Raw genomic sequence first — 6,575 nt, forward strand, 5'->3', positions numbered from 1 at the left:
AGGTGGCAGGAAGTGGTGGAGGGACTGCAGGAGTGGGTGCTGCCAAGAATGACCTGTACCTACAGGAGCTGTGTGGGAGCTCACAGGATCTCAGGGTGCAGCCCATGGTGCTTCATGGCTGTGTTTGCCCCTTGGTGTGTCCCATGAACTCATCTCCCTGAGGCCAAAATCCCCCAGGCAGCCTCACCCAGCAGTCAAGGGGCTGGATGTTGGGTCACTCACAACAACTTGGGCATTTCCTGGCCAAAAGGAGAGTGTTCTGTTCCTGTGTGGACTGCTCTGATCTCCAAATCTGCCCATGGCTTCCTCCAGCAGCAAGGAATATCTCATGGCAGGTTCATCACAGACTTTAATTAATACAGAATATTCTCCTTTCCACAAATCAAAGCCCAAAAGACATCCTGAGCCTTGGCATTGTGTCTTTAAGGGACAGTCTTGTCCTGGAGGGGCTCCAGGACTCACCTCATCTGGGTGTGTGGTGTGGTGCCCTGTGGAAGTGCCACAGCCCCAGGGATCTTCTACAGGGCTGAGCTGGGCACTGGGCTGCAAATCCCATGGGCAGCTCCACAGGGAAATGCAAGCGTGTGGAAAGACTTACAAAGCACAGGAGATGAGTTTTCTGAGTGAGGATGTCACCTCCCTGTCTTGGGAATGCCAGTGTCTCTTTCTTTTTTCTAACCAGGAGAAAGAAGAAATGGTCATGAAGCTCGTGCAGGTTTCTGAAGCTGCTCTGGGCCTGCAGCTCCCAGCCAAGGAATGCTCAGGGGGTGTCAAGGCAGCCTCATTTCCCTCTGTGGGAAAAGGAAACATTCTCCCCTGCAGCAGAGCCCAGGCATTGCCCCAGAGAAGGCAGATTTGTCCCTCTCTGCAGAAATATCTTCTGTTGTGGAAGTGGCTGTGGTGCTGCCTTCCCTGATCCTGATTCCAGTGAAACCAGCAGCTGGATGGATTGCTGGTTGGTGGAAAAATGTATCTTAACAGCATCACCAAGTCATTTTCCTCTGGAACAAGTCCCCAGACTCCTCGGGGCTGCAGGCTCAGTTTTACACTGTGAGCATTGGAGAAACCCTGTTCTGGCAAGGGAATCTGTGCCTTCCCCTCCTGCTCCTGGATTAATTAGAAAAGTCTTCAAACATCCCAAACACAATGATTGCCCTGTGATTTTTCAAATAAGCAATTTATTTTAGAAATAATGCCTCAGCCTTGGGGACCTGCTATCTATGCAAGTCATTTTTATTAACTGCAGAGAGGAATCCTTTGGGGTGAAAACACCAGCTTTCAGATGACTGTAACACACTGCTAATTTGTACTTATTTATTTATTTGACAAAAGCCATGAAAACTGAAAGGCATCCCAAGGATTATTTTAATCTCCTTGCCATTCCCTGAGTATTGTTTGTATTCTAGGGAGATCACTTGAAATTTCAGCACTGTCTTCTCATACAAAGGATATGTTATTAACATGCATATTCTTTGGCAGCATTTCCACATGCTTTTTGAACCAGGAAGGCATTTTTTATCTTGCTTTCATTTGAAAGGTGGAAAAGCTGTTTTTCCATTAGGGCAGATCATCAAGGGAAATAGTTCAGACTGGAAGAAATCAGTCACGGGAGTGTCAATTCAGCTGCACAGGGCCCCAGAGGAAAGCTTGGAGGAGTTTGGCTCTGTCTGGACTTCATCTAACACAGCAGACTGTCCAGGCCTGATGGCTTTTTGGTGTGGACAGTGACATCCAGGGAGCCTGTGAGGATCTCTGGGGCAAGGCGAGGCTGGATGTGGCATGGAGAAAGAGGGACCAAAGCACCAGCCATGCTGCTGAGCACTTTGAGCCTGTGACACGTGCTGGGTGCCGAGCCTGGCTTCTTCTGGGCTCACTGGGATGCTTTTGGCAAGAGAAGAAGTTCAGTTCCCCTGTCACCTGGGCTGAGGGAAGCTCCCTGTAACCCAGGCCAGCCCTGCAGAGCTCAGCTCTGCTTGAAGGCTTTGGCTCATGGACTTTGGGTTAATCTGAGTTAGCAGCTTTCTCCAGACATGAGTCTTTTCCTGCTGCAGCAGGGAGAAGGGCTGTTCTTATCCCTGTGTTCTTATCCCCAGAAGGGAATTTTGTCCATTTTACCACATGGCTGGATCCAGAAGAGAATTTTATCCATGTTTTTACCCATATGTCTGGATCCAGAAGAGAATTTCTGTGCACAGGAGGGGTTTGGAGCTGAGATGCAGCAGTGGGATTCCCCCCCAGCACAGCTGGCCACCCCAGGAAGGGGCTCTGTGAGGCTCTGTCTTCCCTGTGCTCCTGGACACATGACTTTATCTTTTGGCCTAAACGAGTGTGCAGCTGTTCCACTGCCTGCTTTGGGCCTGGAACAAGCTTGCCTGATAACGTCTCACTTTGCCTTTCCCAAATCTGTTTGTTGGGAGTGATCCTGTACATCACCTTGTGCTGCCAACCTCATCTGCAGCCAGGAAAATGAATGGCCTCAGCTGGCTCCGTGTTTTTCCCCAGAGAAAGGGCACAGGTGAGAAGGGAAGGTGCCAGCAATCAGCCAAAATTGGGTGTCCTGGGAGATGGCTGGAGATGTGTCCCCCTCTCTCACACGTGCAGGCAGTGCCCTCTAGTGCTGCTGCCTTTTGGACAAAGCTGGGAATGTTAAATAAGGAGAAAAACAAAGCTCTGGGCTGACACCGACAGGTGGACATGATCCCGAATTTCTGCCACCCCCCGGGCATGGGTGGCCATGGTTGCCCTTCTCCCTGGAGGAGCTGCTTTGCTGGTGGCCAGTGATGAGGAGAAACTGGGACACTGTGGAGAGGTGAGACACAGAGGAAAGCCCATCAGACACTGGGAATTTCCCCTGGAATCACAGGAAGGTCTGGAATGGGGATCACAGGAAAAACACAGATAATGTGTGGTGGTTCTGCAGGGATGTTCTCTCTTGGTGCTGCCTCATGTCCTCACTCTGGTGGCAAGGATCCCTCCAAACCTGTGGCACACTGAGCCTGGGAAGCTCCTTCACAACCTGTCACACTCTGCTGCCACCAGAGCACCACACCTCCACCAACAGGTGATGGCACTGTCACACTCCCGGCGAAAATGGGGAGAAAAGTTAAATCTGTTTTGAATTAGGAAAACAGCAATGTTAGTTTAGGCTAGAAACTTCTTTTGTGTCTTTCTTCCTTTTATTATTTCCACTAAGAAATGTTTTTTATTGTCTTGCAAGTGTTGAACATTTTATTGCTTCATTTTCATTCCTTGGTCACAGTTTGTTTGCTGTTAGCTCCTGGCTCTAATCAGCTCTGCTTTCTAGAAGGGAAAAGAAGTTTTAATTTTCTGAATGCATGTATGTTTAATGAAAAAAGAAAGCCCAAAAACTCATCCTACCTCTGGCTTGAAGAAAATTTTCATTGGTACCCTTGGGAGGTGAAAAGCTTTTCTATTAAACACAATGAGAAAGGAAATTTGATCCATATGATTCCACACAGCCTCTTCCTTCTTATTTCTGGCAGCATTCTCAGAGGATGTCTTTTATCTTCATCTCATCCTGGCTGACACCAGCCACAACCCATGTCCTGCTCTCAACATACTTGAGCACACTGCTGCTGCTGAAAACACCTCCCATTTCTCAGGCAGGAAGGAGTCATTCATTACTTCTACCCCACTGGTCTCAGGGGACTGAGTGGGGAGCAGGTTTCTTCTGTGTCATTTGATGTAAATACACACAATTAAAAATTTCTCACTGCTTCTTACAGATGGAGACCAAAGGGAATGGACAGAGCCTTGGCACAGTCCTTTAGGGCAGAATCAGGGCCAGCTGAGGAGCTGGAGCAGAGCTGTGCTCTGGAAAGTTTCCTCTTCCCTGCCTGTCTCAGGCCCTTGCTTGTGAAGGCCACAGCTCCTGGTCTCTCCACCCACACCCAGAGTTCATGGGTGCAGCAGTGAGATGCTCCAGGTGGGGCTGGTGGGCCCCAGAGATGTGTTCTGGGAAGTGCCTTAATCTTTCTAATTAATGCAATCCCCAACAGCCAAGTTTTTTGTCTTCAACAAGTTCGAACTGGCTAAGTTGCCTTCACTGGAACATCCTTTCTGAAAGTTAGAGGGGTGGATAACTCTTTGGTTGACATGTAAATATCCTGGCCTCATGCCAGAAGAGCAGGAATCAGAGTGTCTCTGCCTGAAAACCTGGGCACAAGCTTTGTGGATTCCTGCTGAAATTGATACTCTGATATGGATTCCCAGAGTAGATGGTGCCTCATTAACAGAGGAGTTTTAATGGAGCCACATCCCCCTGCCAGCATCTTCCTTGGCCAGAAAGTAACTCTCTTTCCTTTTAGTGAGCTGAAGTTCTTAGTTAATACTCACTTTTCTTTAAATGATATTTCACTGGTACAGTAAATGATCAATTTCTGTTCCTTGTAACCAAGGTCAGGTGTGAGAGAATAATAGTCTCCTACCCCAGCCTGGCACACCACATGGAAATGATTTATTGCTTTTCTAAAAGAGGATTCTTGACATTTTGAAAATGCAATGTAGTCCAACAGTAATTAAGCAAAAAGCAAGCTGCTGAACAATTGATTGCCACTGTCGGCAAAGCCTGATTAACTCAGATGCTTGAAGAACTGTTTCTGCCACCCATGAATTAAAGGTTAGTAATTAAATTTATGGGCCATGGCCACTGTCTCTGCATGGCACTTCACTTATAAGCATCCCAATGAAGAATAATCAGACAGAAAAAAACCACAGGTTGTTACCTCAAAGGCTTTTGATTGAGAGACAGTGAAAAGTGGCAGAGGATTGTGCAGCTGTATCAGCCATTGGGTGACTTGTGGCCAGGAAAGGCACTTTTGGCAGGACTGATGTCCTGACAGGGTGATGGAGCCTTGCTGAAGCTGAGAAGCAGAAACTTGACTTGAGCAGGAATTTTACTTTGAAAGGACCAGCATCAGTAATGTCCCTTCCACTTGGAGCCTTCAGGGTGGGTTCCTGATCCACCAGCCTGATGCACAAAGCTAAACTTGGTACAGAAGCCCCTGGTTGAGCTCTCCCAGTGATGGGAGAGGCCAGACAGTGATGGCAGGAGCTCTTTTGCAAGAGCTGGTCACAACCACAGCAGCTGCCAGGGAGCTTCTTTTGGGCCCATCTGGTCAATGTGGAAAACACAGATGGACAGAAACTGCCTTGAAAAATCACTGTAAAGCCAAGGGGCATCCTGATGTTCCAAAGCCCTCATTTGGAACCTTTCAGGTCATTTGAAACCTTTCAGTTTTCCTTGTTTGGAACCTTTCAGGTCCTCCCTTGTGCTGGCTGAGCATCATGAAAGACTTATGGGAACTTCCCATCCCTTAAAAAGAGCTAAATTTATGGCTCAGATGTTTGGGGTTTCAGGCTCCCCTTTGGGCTGCCTCATCTGGGAGCCCTAGGGTAGCCAAAAGGCAGGGTTTGTACCCAGCCACTGGGATGTGACAAACATTTCTGTGAAACAACAATTTGGGATTTGGGAAGCCATGGTTTTTCACTGGATTCATGAAAGCTGCGTCTTCATCATGCAGGTTTATTGTGTGTTTGTTGAGATGAAGGAGGTTTTGGGAGATGCCAGAAGTTCTGTTCCTGAGCAGACGTTAACAGATGTTATTTGATTGCTTTGACAGTCTTAGGCATTGTTTTTGCAGGTTTCTTCCCAATCACTGGGCTGTCATTCTTCATGAAAGCAACTTGAATTTAATTGCAAGGCTACGTTGGACTCCTGCAGAAGCATGTTGTAGTCTCATTTCCACATTAGGATAAAAATGAAAAAAAAAAAAATCAATGCATAATGATTTTTGCAATCTGCCATCCTCTTGGGTGAAACTCATCCAGAACAAACTAAGGCACAGTAAAAACCCACTTCTGTGAAGACCCAGCTCTGCTCATTACACACTGAAGATTCCTGCAGCTTTCCCCCCCTTCCTGCCAGTCTTGACAGACACTTTTAAAATCCTGCACTTTACTGACAGCAGCTTGAAAAGCAGTGTGACAGAGCTCGTGCTGCACTTTTACTGTTATTTTCCCTCATGAACACAGGTCTGCAAGCCCTCCTGTGCATTCAGAAGGTGTTTCCACTACAGCTGCAGTGCTAGTCAGCAGGATCAGGATTAACTCACACAATATCTGAAGTGCCCACTGCCACCAGGTTTGCTCTAGCATGACTTACCTTTCCTGCCAACTGCAGCTCTGTAGCTGCCAGATCCAAAGCAGCAGGAATCTCGTGGGATTTTTGATGATTTGGGTTTATTTTTATGAGGGTTGTTGGGAATCTCATACTGCTGGCTTTCAAATTTTGCTCTTAGGCTCTTCCTAACTGACACCTGCACTGAATTTGTCTTTCTTCTGTATCCAAGCAAGAGGTTTTGGTCCATCTTATGGCTCTTTCAGGACCCTTTGCCTTGTGTTATTGCTGGTGGCGCTCCATGAAGAGCACACACAGCTCTCATCTCACACCACAAGAAGATGAAAATGTCACCAGGGGGCAGACAGGGTGGCCAGGGATGTGTGGCCAAGGCAGCAGCATGCACTCACGCAGCCTGAATGAGATAAATAGGCTG

At 47.5% G+C, this 6,575-nt stretch overlaps 1 long non-coding RNA gene across 1 annotated transcript; it reads right to left on the bottom strand.

Annotated features, from left to right (window-relative positions):
• Window positions 1-2,288: 2,288 nt before the first annotated feature.
• LOC135307388 (uncharacterized) lies at window positions 2,289-6,575 on the bottom strand. Its single transcript, XR_010368102.1, has 3 exons — window positions 6,185-6,575; window positions 3,379-5,757; window positions 2,289-3,300 (listed from the first exon to the last, which is right to left on the bottom strand). It is a non-coding gene; the product is annotated as an uncharacterized LOC135307388 (long non-coding RNA).

The sequence above is a fragment of the Passer domesticus genome, chromosome 9 (assembly GCF_036417665.1).
Source record: "Passer domesticus isolate bPasDom1 chromosome 9, bPasDom1.hap1, whole genome shotgun sequence".
In the NCBI taxonomy this organism is placed as follows: Eukaryota; Metazoa; Chordata; class Aves; order Passeriformes; family Passeridae; genus Passer; species Passer domesticus.